A 20,694-nucleotide genomic window follows, 5' to 3' on the forward strand; every position below is an offset into this window, starting at 1 on the left:
AAATGCAAGCGATAAACGGTTTTGCCTACCGGTCAAGAACGACTTTTGTCTAATTTTTAGATTTTATGCGCCCGAAAGATCGCTCTTTCGGTTGGTACCGGTTTCGACCCGGTCTGATGCGGCTGATGAAAGTTTTTAGCAGACACACACAAACACAAAAACCGACGTTTGAGATTTATATAATAGAAAACAACAGGTGGCACACAGGGGAAATAACTCGAAACCGGTTTCTAAAATATCGATGCCAGTAATAATAATTCAAATTGAATTAAATTAAATATATTATCAGTATAAATCAACTGTAAAGAATAATCTTAAATAAAACAGTTAAAGCAATTCTCTCGCTATAAACGGGAACTAACATAAAGTTATTTAGTAAAATAGATTTCCCTTACTGTAATATGCAAAAAGAAAAAAAAAGTTACCGCTTGAGCGTATATTTTGAAAAAAAAAAAAATTCTTTATAGAAATAAATGAAATAGGCAAGTAATGGACCTTTTGGATATATTAATCAAATTGGTAACAAACATACAAACAAGATACAAACAAACAAACAGATAGAAATACGAATACTTGAATTCATTCAAGAAAGTATCGCTGACAAAAACAAATAAAAACTTCTACATAAAAGTGATTCATTTAGTAGTCCTGCGAAGTTAGCCGCGAGGTTAGCCGCGAGATGCCGATTTCGAATCTCGCTAGATTCAGCCCTCTGATGAGTCATGGACAACGAAACAGGTGTCAGTGGATAATTATATTTTAAAAATAAAAACAATATATATTCTGTTCCCCATTTAGGGGGTACCATATTGGTCAAAGAGAAAATTATTTCCCAACACGCATTTAGGTAAAAATGAACATTCGTATAAATACTTGAATTCATTCAAGAAAGTATCAAAAACAAATAAAAACATATATATATATATATATATATATATATATATATATATATATATATATATATATATATTAGCATGGATACCCGGCATTGCCCGGGGGGTTGGAGGTGTATGCTGAGCAAAAAAAAAAAAAGTCAACTGTTTTAACTTTGACCCCTATTATTACCATTTAACATTTATTGTTTTGGGCTCAAATCAAGTTATTAAGTTAGATTCATGTCTAAGGAACCTATATCTAAAATTTCAAGTGTTTAGGCCCAAAATTGTCGGAGGAGTTCGGTAGAGTTCTCAAAGGTCAAATCGTTGAACTTTGACCCCTTAACAGACAAAATTTCTGGCCGAAAACCGATCACATCGATTTTCCCAAAAACTCAGTACACTGTATATAAAATTTCGAGTCTGTAGACTGAAAATTGACAGAGTTATTGCGTAGGGAAATGTACACAGACACACATAAAAACAGACAGACACACAGATACGTTCATTTTTATATATATACTAGCATTTCAGCCCGGCGTTGCCCGGATGTTTGGAGGTTTGTGCTGAAAAAAAAGGTCAATTTTTTAAACTTTTACCCCTATTATAACTCCTTAACATTTATTGTTTTGAGCTCAAATCAAGTTATTAAGTTAGATCCAAGGAACCAATATCTAAAATGTCAAGTGTTTAGACACAAAATTGTCGGAGGCGTTTGGTAGAGTTCTCCAAGGTCAAATCGTTGAACTTTGACCACTTAATCGCCAAATTTCTGGCCAAAAATCGATCACATCGATTTTCCCAAATCTTAGTACTCTGTATATCAAATTTCGAGTCTGTAGACTGAGAATTGACAGAGTTATTGCGTAGGGAAATGTACACAGACACACACACACAGACAGACACACAGACTCGTTCACTTTTATAGATATACTAGCATTTCAGCCCGGCGTTGCCCGGGTGTATGGATATGTATGTTGAGCAAAAAAAAAAGTGGTAGTAGGAAGCAGGCTCGAACCCGTATCGCAAAGAAGGAAAAGAACGGGGAAACAAATCTGACGTCTTTGCGGTTACGACTACCGCCAAACGTGAAGCGACTTACGTTTACATTAAGTCTACACAATCGAAAGAGAGCATGTCTTTCAAAATATCGGCGAAAAAAAACACCCCTACCCTGTTGAAAAGTGCTAAGTTGAAAGTGAAGATGTTAATTTTTTAGCCAAATTTTCGATAATTGTCATATTAAAGGTCGAACTTCAAAACGATATTGATCTTGCTAATATCCGTCACCTCTGTCGAAAGTTTTTGGCAGACATGCAAACATACATACATACATACATTTATATATTGGTAACTAAAGTTTTCGACCCAAACCGATAAAAAAGCTTGCCCTATCTCTGAATATCCTTTATGTGAATTTCAAATATTTAGACCAGAAATTGTCTGTTTGCATGTCTGCCTTAAACTTTCAATAGATTCGACGGATTTTACAAAGATCAGTATCGTTTTTAAGTCCGACCTTTCATACGACAAATATCGAAAAAATTATCTAAAAACATTAATATCTTTCCCTTCAACTAGACACTTTTCTATAGGAGGGGTCACATTTTTCGCCGATATTTTTTAAAGTTATCCTCTCCTTTAGCCTTAATTTAAAAAAATCAGGAACTCGGATCTCCATTCTCTTTCATTACGTTGAAAAAATACGGTGGCATTCGCGTCAATTGGTCTGCCATGTTGTGAATTGACGCAGCCAATGTCACATCCACTGAGGTCTCGTATTTCTTTACCAATTTTTTGAATGTGCTTAATCGTTTGCTAATGAGCATCTCAGTGGCAGCCTTGGTATGAACTCGCACTTTTTGACTGAGAATGTCTGACACTCAGTTGTATACACACGCAGAGTTTGTCTTTACATCTAACACATTAGGCTGCCATTGGAGAGCTATTTAATGCTTTTCAACACGGCATCAAGTTCAGCTAAATCATTATGTTGTGCATCATTCTCAGGTTGCAGCTAACAAACGTCCTCTAACACAGTCCCGTATCTTTCCAATGCCACTTCGATTGCATCGAACTATGTGTGCAGTTCCCGACCGCCCACGCATCAGTCCCCACAAGCTTGATTATCCCGCTTTCTTGCATACACCGTCTCACACGTCATATATAAGAATAGGGAGTCTATCGTTTTGTCATCCCAGCCGTTTGTGATCGAACTAGTTCTCCTCTGAATTACTCCGCATGCCACACGAAGACACGCCTACACCAGCTCAGCTAGCGTTCCACAAAAAGAGAATACGCTTCGTCGTATGACGATGTTGGGAATTTCCGGGACCACATTTCTTCGCTTCCAGCACAAGACACCTTACTCTCTTAAGACCGTCAATTCAAGCAATGGTGTTCCGTCCCTAGCCATTCCGGTTCCTTAGATTCCAGTCAAAATTGAGGTTAATATTCTCTGACTTGAGACGCAGACCCGACGTTTTCATGAACAAAGATATTTTCGATGTACACTTATGTTGCACCGTTCACAGCTTCCTCCAGCGATAGCTCCTTGCTGACGATGGCCTTCGTAATAAGAGGAGCCACGTTCAATGCAAGCCCAAACATATCAGATAGTATCTCTTTCCATCGATCTCCACAGTCTGGGCCACCGCGTCTCATAGACTCGAACTTGGAGATACGCTCTCCTCAAATCCAGTAGTGACATGTTAGCCCTACTTGACGCTCTTTGCAGCCATGTTAGCAGTGCAACCATCTGTGTTCATTGTGTGTGCGTCTGCGCCAAAATTAAGTTCACGATAGTCAATTGCTTGCCACACCTTCGCCTTATTTTGCTTCATGAAGGTCATCAGTGCAATTAACCTCTTAGGAGATCCGAGCTTTTGTTCTGGGTATGGCATGTGTCAACCCTTATCCACCCATGCCTGGAATTCCTTACCATATTCTTGTCGAATTTCTGCAGCCACCCGATATCAAAGCACCCCATTTCACATTCCTTCATTTGCCCATTTCCATACTGTGATCTGTACTCGTTCCCAATTGTCAATGGTAGCGGTAGTTAGATTCACTGATGGAGATAGCTGCACACATAGAGGTTCTCTTGTCATCGATCAGAACTGCACCTGTAAACCCAATAGTGATGCCTCCCTATGCTTTTATCGCATCCGCCTCGAAGAACAGATCAAATCCCAGCGGTTTTACCACACAATACAAAAATATTGTTCCTAACAGTCGCTTTCGTCTATGGAAATGGTGACAACTTCCTTGCTGCAGCATGCATGGGATGCACCTGCAATTGTCAATAGGTTCACCCTTGTTCGTATCTTTTATTGTAAGCGAACATCATGTGTCAATGAGCGCTGCACACTGCATTCCATCAACGTAGATGATAATCTCCAGGAGTGTTGCATTTACATTTTGGTGGGGGGAGTAGGTGGTGCTGATGCCTCGTCCCCCTATTTGTTTTTTTCCGAATAGTTCTGGTCTCAATGTCTGACCTCACCGCATGGTTAGCAATGTGTTTTATGTCTTCGGAAGTCTCTGACTATGTGAAATTTAGGGCCACGTATGTAGCAGTTATACCGGTGCCAGTGCTCTTCTTGGTAGGAACGGCAGGTTTACCGCTGAATGGATTTACAGCTACGACCACCTGATAGCTTTGGTTCTTAGATAACGTCAGTACCCTTGCTCTCGCTGTTAAATATCTCATGGTCAGGGTTTTAATTTTTAGGGCCTGCTGAAATTCGATGAAGACGGCATCGTAGAACCTTGTAACAAAACTAGTTTGGCAAGTCTTTCCAAACTCCCTCGAAGCAATCCGACTAACCGTCTGTTCGCCATCTCATCTAACCACGGTCAACTTCCTATAGGTGATTAATGCGCCATCTGTGAACGCCTCCTTTAACAGAGCTTCTATTTTCGTGATCGCTTTCATTCATCTCTACTCCAAGTACAAAGACACTACCACCCGTATTCCAAATAGAAATAGAGAAGGCTCGCCACCTACCAACCACAATTTCTTCAACAACGTCACCACATCTCCTTCGCCAGTAAATAGCTTTACCAAATCACGAGTTATTCGTATCTTCGCCTTAATATCAGCCAAAATAGGTTGAAAGATCTTTTGTAGTTTTTTTGTGGTCGAACGATATTTTCAGGGGATTAATTCCTATTTCAGTCACGGAAATTCTTTCGAGTTCAAAGCAAAACATCTATTCAAGTCGGATTATTTTGCCGTTCGATTGTTCACCCAAGCAGCAGTAGCAGTAGTAGCGGTCTTTTTCTTTTTTTCTCTCAACTGACAATAAACAATAAACAATCTCGCGAGAAAACGTCTGAAAACCTAAAAATCTGTCGCTTTATGCGGCCACCTCTGACACGCAACTAAATGTGCATACGCGTATTATATTTGTATCGGAAGAGTTCCAGATTCGAGTGCCTGTGCTTTTCTACAGCGGTGACAGGCCAACCGTGGTCGCGTTTCCATACGATTACCACATTATAAATCAGACATTTGATGTCACTAGTTTTATCTCTTAATTTTTCATTTCGCACAATCGCCATCACTGATTGCAAGGGTCTTTTTCGCCATATTCTGCTCGAGAGAATTTCCGCTTTTTCTTTTTGTCTAGCTATAACATAACATCGTTTCTGGTTGCTTTAACTTTTGTTACTTATCTATCATCTTCTTGAGACACCCTCATCTATATCCTGTGAATACGAGACTCTCAACGACAGGCCCTTACAGTTCTAATAACTGGTATTGAAATAAATAACACTGTTTAATTTGTACTAATCAACTTTGGACTGCCCAGTTTTGCACAGAAACGAATAAGACTTATGTAAACAATTATAAGAAGAGTAAAAGAGCGCTATTGTTGTATATAGTGGAATATGAGTTATCTCCCTTGCATACTACTTCTTATTTGAATAGACAACACCTCCACTCCCATATAACCGTACTAATAGCAGCCAGTCAATAAAAAAAATATTGTTCTGTGCACACGTGTTCAGTTATTTCTTTTCGTACCATTAGTTACATGTATTCTTCTCACAGGTGAATACTATAATATAAAGAATACAAAAGCCATTTTGTAAGAAGTTAGTTACTTGCGATGAACAATTTTCAAGATTTAAATGATTTATCAGGCAATTTGGATAAACATGAAAGTTGTGTGTGGTTAAAGTCTCCTACTGTCATAGGTTAGACATTTTTTATATGAATTTACATAAATTAGACTGTACATTAGATAAAAAGGAAGGAAGACGATTAAATAAATAAACTTCTTTTTATTCCGCCATTTTTTTTTTAAATTTCTGTTCCGCCAGGGAAAGATAACTCTACATCTATTAAGCATGAGTTATTTCTATTGGCTTATACCTAATACCGTCCTTTAAAAATAAAAATCATTGGTCACGTTTTTATTGAGGGGTTATCTTAAGACATTCTATTGGCTTTCCTACAGCATAATACTGTTCATCTTCATATGCTCGAGTAACCCACCGTGCACTTTTCAGATTCTCATTACTAGTTAAGACATATGTGGTAGAGAATCGTAATTAACTTTCATCATCCAATGTTTCACACATCCTAAATCATTTTAGGCTTTTTCTCTTTTGGACATCACTTAATTTTTATTATATATTTCTTTAAAGAATATTAAAAATAAAAAAAATATATGGATCCACCATAGTGAGAAGCGACCCGATGGTTCCTTTCAGTTGGCTGGGTTTTTACGGGCGGGAGCGTTACCTTAGTCTTCAGCTTATAATATAATGCCGAATGTCTAGTAAAGAGGCGCCATTTTTTTTTTTAGCATTTGAACTAGTATATTAATATTATGAGGCATTTATTTACCTCTGCAATTCTAATTTTACTTAAGTTTATTCTTTTTATTCTTTTGTTTCTAATATTCTGCCAGTTTAACCCCACCTCGTTCTTGAGAATTGTCGTTTCACTCCAACCATCTGCTTCTTGTAAGCGATATCTTATTTCTTCAAAAGTATCTGTTCAAAGATGTTTTTCCAATTGTTTGTTATTTCATCTCTTTCGTTTCCTGCATCAATAGCTGAATTTACTTCAAGCATTTCTTCTGTATTTTTGTTTTTCTTTCATTAGTACTTGCTCCTGTTTCTTCTTAAACATTGCCAAAAGCTTCATTGCAAGTCGTAGACACCAGTTTTGCAAATATTCTTTTTTTTTACTCATATGATTCAACACAATCATTTTTAACTCGAAGCATATTTGTCCTAAGAAAGGTAAAATTAATACACCAAACAGCACAGTTTTATTCCACTTTTATGGTCCCTTTTGAAGATTCAAATCAACATATGATACAAAATCTTATGTCTAAATCCTTATTCCAAGGCCCTGTCGGTGGGGCATTAGAATACGCTGACTGCCCCCCCCCCACCCTGCAGAGGGTAAAAGTCCCTCAATGGGGGTCCTGGATATGACCTTAAACTATATCCAGTGGTGAGGCCCCAGCTTGTGGGATTTGGGGAGTGTGGAGCCACCCTTTAATTACCATTGCTCCCAGGTCCACTCTGACCCGGAGTAGTAGTACCTGTTAGGGTCCCAACTATGGGTTAAATAGAAACCGACGTGAAAACAACAAATATATTCTATTAAAAATATTTTTCTTCAAAATCTTTGGATTCGGCATTAAATAACCCGAAAAGGGTTGATATGCCGTAAAACAAAACCATCAACCAACCAACCTTATTCCAATTTTGGTCAAAATTCGTTACAGGATTTTGATTCCAAAACATGTCTAAAATTTAAGGTTCAAACTAAAGCAGTCTTCAGAAGAAATCTAAATTAGTAGAATCTTGCTTAATTCGTGTCCGATGTATATGGATAAAAACCAATGCAAATCTGAAATATTTAAAGTTATTCACTCTAAACTTCTCCAAAGAAATTGAAATTTGGGGAATATTTATTAATTTATAGTTAAAATTTCACAAAATCTCAGATATCTCAATTTGTACGAAAAGCTTCCAAACATTTTTTGCGTGTTTATTAAATAAATTATATGAACCATATTTGAATCATTTACGCCTAGCAGTTCTCTTCTTAAATTGATAATTGTTAATTAGTTTGGGAGTGAATTCTGTACATACAAAAATGTAACATATACACATTTTATATAAATAGAAAAGACAATAAAGTGTAATAGATGAAGACGGTTATAGAGTTCCAAAGGGTCGCGTCCTGGGCAAACGGCCGCAAGCGTAACCCGACAAAGACTTCAAGGAAGTTTTACTGTTACGTAAGTGTAGTTCTAAGTGGTTCTGATTTCGGAACACCCCAAAAAGTTCAGTTGCGTGGCCCTGATCACCTATACGACGACAGGGTTTAATGCAAGACTCCGGTTATTTTTCTTTTCACAAGTAAATAACGAAAATTCAAAAAAAAAAAAAAGAAAAAAGAAGGAAAAGAACAAAGACACAAACTTAAAGTCTCCAGGGAAATGGGTGTGACGCAGTCTGTATCAGGCGTTGAGGTAAGTGCTCCTTTACGCTTGCTGTCTCCTGAAAGAAATTAACTTCAGTGAACGGTTTCATTTGATAGTTACGTCACAAATCCCGTAGACAAAGAATAAAATAACACTGCAGTCGTCAGTTCTTGCTTTAACAAAGATATATTATTTTATTAAATAAAACTTCTGGCTTCTATGTTTTGCTATTATACAGTGAAATTAAATGGAAAAATATGCATGCCCCAGCGAATTGATGCTGTTATCAAGGCAAAAGGTGCTGCTACTAAATATTAATTAATTTTATTTGTATTTATATTAATAAAAAATATTTTGTTTACTTACCTGCCTTGTTCTATTATTTTGAAACAGGAAATATTAAAAAAAATGGCATTGCAAATGATATGAAAAAAAAACATTCTGTCGTAAAACAACTATTTCAGTTAGTTTAGCATGATAGGATATTTTTGCACCAATTACATCTCACAGATCGTCCTCAATAAGAATTTTGCGCTAAAAAACATGATGTTCTATTTTTTTGACCAGCACGTTTATTTATCTACATACATACATGATGATGATGATGATGATTGCAACGTCTTGTCAGACGAGTGCCACTCCCTCAGAGATTTAAAATCCATGAGCCCAAATGTCTGAGGGAGTATCTATACAAATATGATGTTACAGAGTCTTAGCTTTGTACGACAACTAAGTCTCTCTCTCGGTTCAAAATGTTGAGATCCAACAACAAGCAAGAGCAAGATAGCCAGCAACAAATCAAACTGTAGACCAGCTTAATGCGGGTATTGGTCTTCCGTTTTATGGTTTTTTAAATCAGAGATTTGCTTCTCCTAGAAATGTTGCCTTCACCACGACTTACGGGAGCCCTCTCTACCCCAATACACACACACACACACACACACACACACACACACACACACACACACACACACACACACACAAATATACACGGTGCTAGTTGGCCGTTGACCCAGAAAAAGAGTTCATTCGCCCTTTGAAAGGTCTTGTTTTTAATCCTTCAGGGAGACTAGCCGCCCTCCTCACCAAACAAGTCTGGTGGGGGAACCAGTTTAGTCGCCGGTGACCCGACCATGAGGCAGGTAGTACTGGGTTACATGGTACCAATAGCATATGACATGACCTGACATTAAAACATACATATATACATACATGCATGCATGCATGGTGATTGTTACATCTTGACAGAAGAAGACCATTTTTCCCTTGCTTTATTGTTGATTACATACACACATACCTACATACTGTGTCCGCATATATTACGCCATACATGACGTCATATGATATGATGTCATGTGACATGTCGGACGTTACCTGGTATGATGTCATACGTGACGTCTTAACATATATATGGGTTGGAAATGCAAACTTTGTGAATTTGGCATCAATTAATAAGCTTTTTATACCTATAAAAATTGAAAATTACAAACATTTTGGTTTCATGTTTTCAGCAAGATGCATCGTTCTAACATAGCCCAAGGTCTGTCTATAGGTCTTTTGCGAGGAAAAAGATGTGCTGACGCATGATCGTTTCTGTTCCTATTTCCAACACTAGTCATATCTAAATAATTCATTTGCACTATATTTTATGTTCTGAGTAATAACGTATATGACATTTAATTAGAATTGCATTTGATTAAAAAAACAAAAATGCCGAGAAATATTTGTCATATAAAAAAAAAAAATTGATCAAGTCCTTTGGTTTATTAAAAAAAATAAAATTTTAAGTTTTTTAGTGATTAACAAGTTTTAATTATTTTGAATACAAACAAAATCTCTGTAGCCGAAGTAATTGTTGCCCTTAAATTTTGGCAAAATATAAAACAATATGGCCGCTCTCGGCTACCTCACGGCTTCCTAATATAATATGATTTTCTTAATTTAAAAAAAAAAAATATTTGATCAATTTACGCGATTTTTGAAAAATGACATCTTCGTTCCGTGACGAGTAAATACATCTTAAAGGCTTTTTGTACTTTTGATTTTATAATAAAATATAAAATAAGCACCATATTCTTTATCACCCAAAACATTATATATATAAATATATAAATATATAAATATATATGCATATAGCAAAACTGGTAAATAGAAACAACTTGAAGAAGGTGCTCAATACTATTGTAGAGCAATTTTTTTTATTTTATTACCGTTCTATCTGTTTAGTTACATATGTTTCTTTTACCGAATCGTAACAACGATCCAGTAACTTTGTCAGACTTGAACAGAAGAGAGAGAGAGAGAGAGAGAGAGAGAGAGAGAGAGGAAGAAAGGAAGAGGGGTAGGTGGCGAGAGGAAAAGGGTATGTGAAGAGAGGAAGAGTGGTAGTTAACTGATTAATGAGGAAAGGGAAATACAAATGAAACAGGTGGGTAGTTATTACGATTTAGTCATCCGGTTGTCGTGATCTCATATGGGGGTTGACACGTTAAGGATTTACGCGGTTTGGCGGAGGGCATGTTCGGAGTAACTAGATGCATCTTCTTAAGTAAGTAAAAGTTACGTCCAATTTAAGTGAATTATTTATTTAAATGCATTTGCTGTAAATGTCTTTAAGAAATTAAGTAATTTAGATTAAATTAAAAATTAAATTAAAGATTACCGGGCATGGGTTGAATAGGTATAAAATTATAAAATATGCAAATAGGTAGATATAGGTGGTGGTATAGTAGTAGTAGTAGTAGTAGTACATTTTTATATATATATATATATATATAATAAAAATAAAATAATGATAATAATAAAAATATTAAGGATAATAATAATAATAATAATAATAATAATAATAATAATAACATAGAGCGATACTAATAATAGGATGATAAAGAAAAAATAATAGTAAAAATGAAAGTAAGTTATTATCCTTTCATTTCAAAAGAAATTTTTGATGAAGTTTTAGATTTCGCATCTCTACTTTCCGACTTATAACCATCTGAAATAGCCATCATTAAAAAATCTAGGAAAACGGTATTAATCTGCCAAGACATCCAATGGACTAAGAGGAACTAATCCGGATCATTTAAGATTTCAATGGGCTCCTTAGACTCAGCAAGAGCAACGGATCTAGTTGGCCTATTTATTCTGTACAATCTCACAAAAAATTTAAATAACAAAAAATATAGGACTATATCGAAATGATAGTTTTATAGTAGTCGAAAATCTAAATGGCCCTAAATGTGAGAAAATAAAAAAAAACATTAACTAAGGAAATGAATAGAATAGGCCTAAAAGTAGATATTAAGTCTAACGTAAAAACTGTCAACTTTCTTGATATAACTCCCAACCTATCGAATAACTCATATGAACACTACACCAAAGATAATACCTATTCACTCTATATACACCCACTATCAAACCACCCAAAACGTATCATTAAACGTATCCTCAATTCAGTCGAAAAAAGACTTAGGACCAATTACTCTAAACGTGAAATATTCAACAAACATAAACTATTCTATGAAAATGCTCTTAGGAAAAGTGGATACCCAAATCCCACCATTAATTACACTAAACCGAACTCCCCCAAATACTTTAAAAAAGAAAAATAGATCTAGAAAATCATCTGGTTTACCCCCTTCAATATAATGGTTAAAACCAAACTAGGTAAAAAAAATGTTCAACTTATAAACACCTACTTTCTCATCTAACCACACACTACATATAATCGTTAATAAAAACACGATTAAACTTAGTTATAGCTGTACTGGTAACTTGGAAAAAATAACCAAGAAACATAATAGGAAGATACTTAACATGGAAAGAATACAAACAACACCAACAATACTAATTGTAATTGCATCAACGAATCAGAAATTTTAATTTAATTTTTAATTTAATCTAAATTACTTAATTTCCTAAAGACATTTACAGCAAATGCATTTAAATAAGTAATTCACTTAAATTGGACTTAACTTTTACCTTCTTAAGAAGACATTACGACAACCGGACGACTAAATCGTAATAACTACCCACCTGTTTCATTTGTATTTCCCTTTCCTCATTAATCAGTTAACTACCACTCTTCCTCTCTCCACATACCCCTTTCCCTCTCTCCCACCTATACTTCTTCCTCTCTCAATCTCTCTCTCTCTCCATATACTAGAAATCTTTGTCGGGTCTGGTTAAAGGTTTTTAAATTCAACCTCACTCCTGTTCGATGTTTTTTTTTATTTAGTTATTAAATCTTAAACTAAAATATTATCAGATCAAAATTGAGATCCCCCCCTTTTTCATCGTTTTCTTCTAATATTGTCTTTCCAATCATAATAACCACTTCTGTTCAACTATGACGATGTTACTGAATCGTTGATACAGTTCGGTAACAGAAACATGCGTAATTAAACAGATAAAACGTTAATAAATTAATATGTATATATATATATATATATATATATATATATATATAATCATTCAAACACTACCGCGTTTGAATATATGGTTAAGTGTTAGTGTTACTCGTTTAGAACTGCTTTAAAGTTTTACCCCTCACTCATTTTTGCGACCAAATTTCAAACAAATTTTACAGTTCATAGGTCACCATCTCAGCTATATTTTGAAATAAAAGTTTTCAACATTCGTTCATTAAAACAAAAGTTATAATAAAATTACTAGTGTTCAAAAGTCATCGGAATTAGTAAAGAAACCTAAGAGATGGTTTCTTCTGATTGGCTGGTGGTAACCATGACAACTTTTTCATCGTCGACACTTTCATAAATCATAGCGGAAATTTCGGACACATGCCATCTTATTTGGGTTATATATAGAGAGTTAACAAAAGTGATGCTCTTTGTTTTGCTAGGGCGGATAATCTTTCGTTTACGACGGCACCCGTTAATTCTGTTTCTCTCTTTTCCCCTTCTTCCTGTTCATTTACTTAATTACGTCTTTTATTGGATTTTTTTCTTTAGTAAATTTAAGAAGGTGGTAATATTTTTATGGATTCTTGACAATTCGCATGAAAAAAAGAAAATATTATTTCAAAGCAAAGCCTGGAAACTCATAAATTACATAAAAAAATGCGAGCATGAAAAGTAATATGGTTATGATTAAGCTTGGAAAGCACTAGTTGTTTAAACTGAAAATGGAAAGACGAAATATGCCTGCTCATATTACACTTGGTTTTCTGTATACCAGCACAGTCAGGGAAGCAGGAGCCCATGAGAGAATTCCAAAGTGCAGCAGTTTGAGGGAAAAAGCTATTTGAGTAGAAAGCTTTACGGCATCTAGGGATCTCTACAATGTAGGGTTAAGATTTTGTTACTTGTCGGGTTTGTCGGGGATGTGTTCGCCGAGGAGGTACTAGTGCTCTGAGTTCGTCAGGACACTTTCCATTGAAATACTTGTAAGACAGTCAAAAAGGTTGGCACGTTTCAGCGATGGGACAAAGTTTTGTTGATAGTTCAGGACCTATTAGGTTGGCGACTCTTTTTTTAAACCCTGTCCAGAAGCGAGAGACTGGTGGAAGATGCGCCAGCCATGATATGGCAACAACACTCCATGCATGGGCGAACCGTAATTTTTTTTCTCCAGAAATCACGAGTTCCTAGTTTCTGTGCTTTCTGACGAATGCCCTCACCTCGCTGCAGCCATTTCTTTCTTACAACTTTTTACAAACGGTGGCCTATTTGTATTTGACCGTTCTTTATATTTCAATAGCCGTTCTTACCATGATGGTTTCGGAGTGTCTATTCCGAAAGCCGTTCGTAACATGAGGAGGTTAGGATTTGACAGCAACAATAACAACAAGAACAATGACATTGCAATATCCGTTCTTACCATGAGGAGATGAGAGTGTCTATTCCGAAAGTCGTTCGTAACATCGTCCAACGGCAAGTGCTATAGATCTTCACCGATCAGAGTGCGTGCGTTCGAAAGAAGTGCATGGCAAGGTGACCCAGAACTATGAGACAAGATGAGAAGAAGCAAGAAGATTAGTTAAGTCTGACATGCGTGCAAACGCTGCTAAAATGATCTCAGACTGCTCGTGTCTATCTATAGAGTAATCTATTTACGTATTTACTGTTCGCATTTCTAAATCTCCTTTATCTCCCTCACCACTCTCTATCGATATTTCTCAGACTGTTCACACCTATCTATCTATCTATCTATCTATCTATCTATATATCTATCTATCTATCTATCTATCTATCTATATCTTTTCTATCGTATATATATATATATATATACACACATACATATATATATATACGTGCACACATACATACATACATATATGTGCTTGTGTGTGTATATGTGTGTATGTGTGTGTTGGGGTATGTGTGTGCGTGCGTGTATGTGCATGTGTGCCCATGTACTAGAAGGCCACCTGGCATTGTTTGGTCACAGAATACACTTAATATGATATTTTAATTTATGCAGATTTTGCATTTTGTATTTATTATTATAGAATCTATGCTATATCTATTATTATTATTATTATTATTATTATTATTATTATTATTATTATTATTATTATTGTATCCACTATACAGATATGGTTTAAAAAAATATGACTTGTGTGCCATTAGGTAGAATCAAAACCAAAACATGTAGCTTTTTTATCATATATGTTTACAGCTACCATTGGAGTCACGTGCGTACGCATACAAAAACTTAAAACACTTACGTTATTACACCTCTAAATGTATACTTTCGCATGTGTAGAAACGTACTTTGTCAACTTACGTTTTCTAAGTTTCATTTTTTTTTTCAATTTTGACCCTTTGACAGCTATTTTTATCGCATACAAACTAAATTAAATTTATTCCATAGGTCACAGCTCCTTTATATATCAATTTTCCAGCCTGTAGAACAAAAAATTCCAGTGTAGATTTGTAGAGACCGCTTTTCAGAAAAACAAACAGACAATGTAACTTTCTCCCCCTCTCTCTCTTCTGTGTGTATATATATATATATATATATATATATATATATATATATATATATATATATATATATATATATATATATATATTAGCAAAAGTACCCGTCGTTGACTGGGTCCAAAAACAGCCTACAGAAAATGGACTCTGATTTATGAAAGTATGATAGGTTATGAAAAGGAAGGGTTGTAAATTTGAGTTGAATTTGGGGATATCAAAACCAAAGAAAAATATGATGAAAGTAAAAATAAAATAGATAAACCTTTATAATTTATTATACCATACCTGTTCACACTGAAACACTTATCACAATATTCTGTGGATCTATATTAAAAAACCTTGTTAAACTTTGTGACGTATTTCCATTCTATGGAGGTCAGGTGCGAACGAACACCCCATAATTTTATTATACCATATTTCTTCAAACTGAAACATAATTATCAGAGTATACTTACGCAGATAGATATGAAAAGTCTTTATTAAAGTTTGTGCCTATTTCCATTCTATGGAGGCCAGGCGCGAACGCAGCCCCCATAATTTTATTATACCATCCCTATTTAAGTTAAAACATACTTATCAAAGTATTATTATGTATGTCTATATCAAAAACACTTGTAAACATTTTTTTTTAATTTTTAAATTTTTTATTTTAATACTTTGTGGACCAGGCGCGAACGCAGACCCCACAATTTTAATGAACCATCGTTCTGCCAGATTAAACATACCCATTCCTTTGTCTCGATACATCTTCTATCATTATATGCAATCAGTTTTCTATAATAGTCAACCATATAGGAGCCTATTCGTGACCAGACACACACACACGCACACACACACACACACATTCAGCTTTATATTATATATATATATATATATATATATATATATATATATATATATATATATATATATATATAACCGGACTTTTCTCGCCCATCTATATAATAATTAAGTACTATTATATATTAAATATAATTACATCGTTAAATATTCAGTTATCTATTCATCTCTCTATATATATCACATCTTTCTATTTTTCTCTATTTTATATCAGACTGTCCCTATCTCTCTCTCTCTCTCTCTCTCTCTCTCTCTCTCTCTCTATCTATCTATCTATCTATAAAGGGATTAAGTAATATATATATATACGACATATTGCCAATTATAGCAAGTGGAACATGAACAGTGCATACCCACTGAAAGAAAATTCTTTCGTTTAGAAATGATCCTGAATGTGTTAAATCAAGATAAAGGGAAGCTGAATAAGGTCGGCATTATAGTGGCCGCAATTGATAACACACCATTTGTATATAAATGTTTCTGCATCTTTAATATCTATAAAATACACTATTCATACGTGAAATTTCCTGGGGAAGACAATGGAAGTGGTTCCGAATCTTTAAGTTCGACCCAAGAAAACTATGAGAGAAGAATCCTATTAAAACTTCAAATATATTCTGTTTTGTGACATTTTAAGTACTACTAGAAGGTTCACGGCGTTACCTAGTCGTAAAAACGCTTAAATATATCTTTATGTATGAAGACTTCGTATTCAATATTATAGAGACCATTCCTTATTGATTATTATATTGTACCTGGTATAAAGTAGTGCCCCGGTCGTAAAATACGCTTAAATATATTTTAATTCATGCATATTTCGTATTTATCATTATAGATCCATCACTCCGTTGATTATTATATTGTACCCAATGTTTAGTAGTGATTTCAAAATTGGGAAAACAACAAACATATACTGCTCTAGCCTCAGTTGATGAGCCTGAGACATTCGCTAGATATTTCGTCATGGCAGTTTGCAATTTGGAGACGGAATTGTTTTTGTTGAGATAAGTGATTTCAATTTTAATCATGCTTTTTATTTTAGATTTAAAATATTAACAACTCCATTTTATTTCAGTATTTAATTTGTGTATTTCTGTTTTATTAAATGCTAGCTTTTTTTTTCTCTCGTACATATATGTTTATTTATCTACCGAGTTGATTGCAAAAATAGATTACGAATTGTACTAATTTTTAGTTCGTGTGAGGGGAATCTATCTCCATACTTTCCCTTAAACACGTCCGTTGGACTTTTATAAGTACAATACTATATAGTTTTTTTTTAATGGAGAGTAGAAAACGCATTGTGGATGCGTTATCGGCAGCTCCTGTTACTCTCGCTTCTTCTTATTTGTCCCTCAGTCCTCATTTTGTGAGTGATTTTTCTGACAAAGGGAGAAGAAAAAGCTGTTTTCTATGTTGGCAGTATTTTGTGCGAACAGTTAGCTGAGATTGCGGAAATTTTCTGTTTCTATGTCTATCCTTGTAGCCATGTCACTAGTAAGGGTGCTGGAGGTAAACGTTTTGTCTGGGCTGACGTTATCCGCCTGATAGTCAGGGACCCGAACCTTGGATTAACAACTAAGGAGGCTGTCCTATCAGCAGGTGCAAAGTACTGGGGCTGCTGTATTGCCATTTGGTGAATGGATTCTGGACCATGCAGTAGCTTCTGGTGGGGCCTCTCGATGCCATACTAGTGGGTAATTGTTACGGCTTTACCTTATCATTAGCTACAAATAAAAAAAAATTCTTCGTTTCTTTTTCTCTCTTAATTTCCCCTCTCTGTCCTGCTCTAAGTAAATCTGACGACCTAGTCCACAAATTTCAAAATTTTATCATTACAAGTTTCAAGAAAAAATACACGATTAAACCCGGTTCTCCAACTTCCAACGTAAACCCCTACTACCATGTCTCCTTCTCCAACATCAGGGTTCTACGTTCTAACCTTCCAGAGGTTGAAACCCAATTACAGGAGACTAAACCAGACCTTTTATTTTTAAGTGAAACTGGCATTGGACAGGCTATTTCCCTAGAAGAGTTTACAATTAAAGGATACTCTAACTTAACTTCTAAATCTGACCCCCAAGATCGCCATGGGCATGGAATATGTGCCTATATTAAAGATAGCTTTCCATGTGGTAGGGACATCTCCAGGGAAGATCCTAACTTACCCTATATGTGCTTCTGGGTTGCTTTAGCTCACACTACTGCATTTATATTTACTCTCTATCGCCCCCACAACAGCGGAGTTACTATCTTTAAAAGCATATCTGAGAAAATTGACCAAGTCCTATCTGCTTATCCTTCAGCTAACATTCACGTATGTGGAGACTTCAATGTTCACAACGTCGAATGGTTGACCCACTCAAACAAGACCGATGATGAGGGGAGGTTCTGTCATGATTTCTCCATTGCCTATGACCTCACTCAGATTGTTCAGGAACCCACCCGTGTGCCCGACAATGACGGCCAGTATGGAGCCTACTAGACCTTTTTCTCACAACTTGCCCTGAACTATGTTCAGTTTCTGTTCTGTCGCCTCTTGGATCTTCCGACCACTCTGTTGTATCAATTAAGATAAAAATGAAATGTAATAAGTCCCCAGACGTACCTCTCCATCATACAGTATATCGATACACTAAGGCTGACTGGGATAGCTTCCGTACATTTATAACTGATCTACCTCTGCATTCCATATTTAAAAAGGATGTGTCCTCTATAGTATTAGACCTGACGGAATGGTTAATTGTAGGTATTGATCGTTTCATACCCTCGAAAAAGTTTCAGCAAAAACCTAACAGCCAGCCATGGTTCTCTCCAGAATGTGCTGCTGCCATTGCGCACAGAAATCACTTTTTCCACTGTTTCCAACGTAATAGATGTATGGAAACTAAAGCCGCTTTCAGGACTGCCAACAACCATTGTAAGAAAGTAATAAAGAGCGCAAGAGAGTTGTATGCTCAATCTGTTAAGTCCAAAGTAGCTGAGCAGCGGCTTGGTTCCCACCAGTTTTGGCAAATAGCAAACAGAATTCTGAACAGAAGCGTGTGCTCCATCCCAACTATCATCAATGGACCTGAGGTAATCTCGTCAGCATCAGACAAAGCCAAACTCTTTGTCAAGAACTTTGCAGCTAATTCTACCTTTTGCGATCAAGGCCGCCAACACCCAATATTTCCTCCTGTATCTGAAAACAAACTATGTGATATACGTATATCTGTACGTGATGTTGCCAAGCTAATCAAAAACCTTGATTCCAGTAAAGCAACTGGCCCGGTCGGTATTCCAATTATAGTACTCAAAAAACTTCAACCTGAACTAGCGCCCATACTTACAAAACTATTTAAACGTTGTCTTAAGGAGAATAGTTTCCCATCTCCCTGGAAAATTTCATCTGTATGCCCTGTATTTAAGAATTCAGGTGATCGCTCATCCCCCTCTCAGTACAGGCCAATAAGTCATGAGTAAGTTGCTGGAATCTGTGTTAAATACAGAAGTAATCAACCATCACAACAAAAATAACCTTCTTAGTGACACTCAATATGGTTTCCGTTCTGCTAGATCTACAGCAGATGTGCTTACAGTTATATCTGATAGGATTAGCAAATCTCTCGACGGAGGCAACCTTTCTAGGGCAATTGCTCTTGACATATCTAAGGCCTTTGATAAGGTATGGCATAAAGGTTTACTTTATAAGATCTCTAGCTATGGTATAGCTGGAAATGTCTTCTCAATTATTAAATCATTTCTTTCTGATAGGTTCATAAGAGTAGTAGTTGAGGGGCAAAAATCAGAAGCCCACAGTATTAATGCCGGTGTCCCTCAGGGGTCCATCCTGGGCCCAACTCTTTCCTGATCTACATTAATGATCTTCCAAATCACATCCTTACATCATTTGTAGACATTTATGCTGACGACACTACCATTTATGGTAGCACATCTAAGACAGTAAACGACCAAGTTTTCTCCAATTCTCTCTCCTCTGATCTTGAGCATGTAGTACAATGGGGAAAGGAGTGGCTGGTTACTTTTAATGCATCTAAAACCAAGCTTCTCTCTTTACATCATCAACATTCTGATACCCATCTGGAATCAATTGAAATGAATGGCTCTCGTCTTCAGGAGGCCTCAAGTTTTGACAAGCTTCTGGGCTTGACCATTACTCCTGATCTTAAATGGAACACGTACATCAAATCTGTTGCCAAGGCCGCTGGAAAAATGGTGGGATCTTTCTATCGATCCAGTAGATATCTCACTGCTGATGCAATTCTCTATCTATATAAGAGCCAGGTACGTCCAAGGATGGAATACTGTTGCCACATCTGGGCAGGAGCTGCTAGAAAGGACTTGCCCTGCCTTGATAAAGTTCAAAATAGACTTCGTAGCCTCGTAGGAGATGTCCTTTTCTCTTCCTTGCAACCTCTATCTCACAGAAGAGATGTTGCGAGTTTGTCTCTGATGTATCGTTATTTTCATGGAAAGTGTTCGACTGAGCTTCAATCTACATACAGCGCATAGTAGTCCCAAATGGTCACCCATTTGAAACTGACCAGGCTCAACGGTACAACATTGGTGATCTAA

Source organism: Euprymna scolopes, chromosome 19 (assembly GCF_053919585.1).
Source record: "Euprymna scolopes isolate OS-2025 chromosome 19, ASM5391958v1, whole genome shotgun sequence".
NCBI lineage: Eukaryota > Metazoa > Mollusca > Cephalopoda > Sepiida > Sepiolidae > Euprymna > Euprymna scolopes.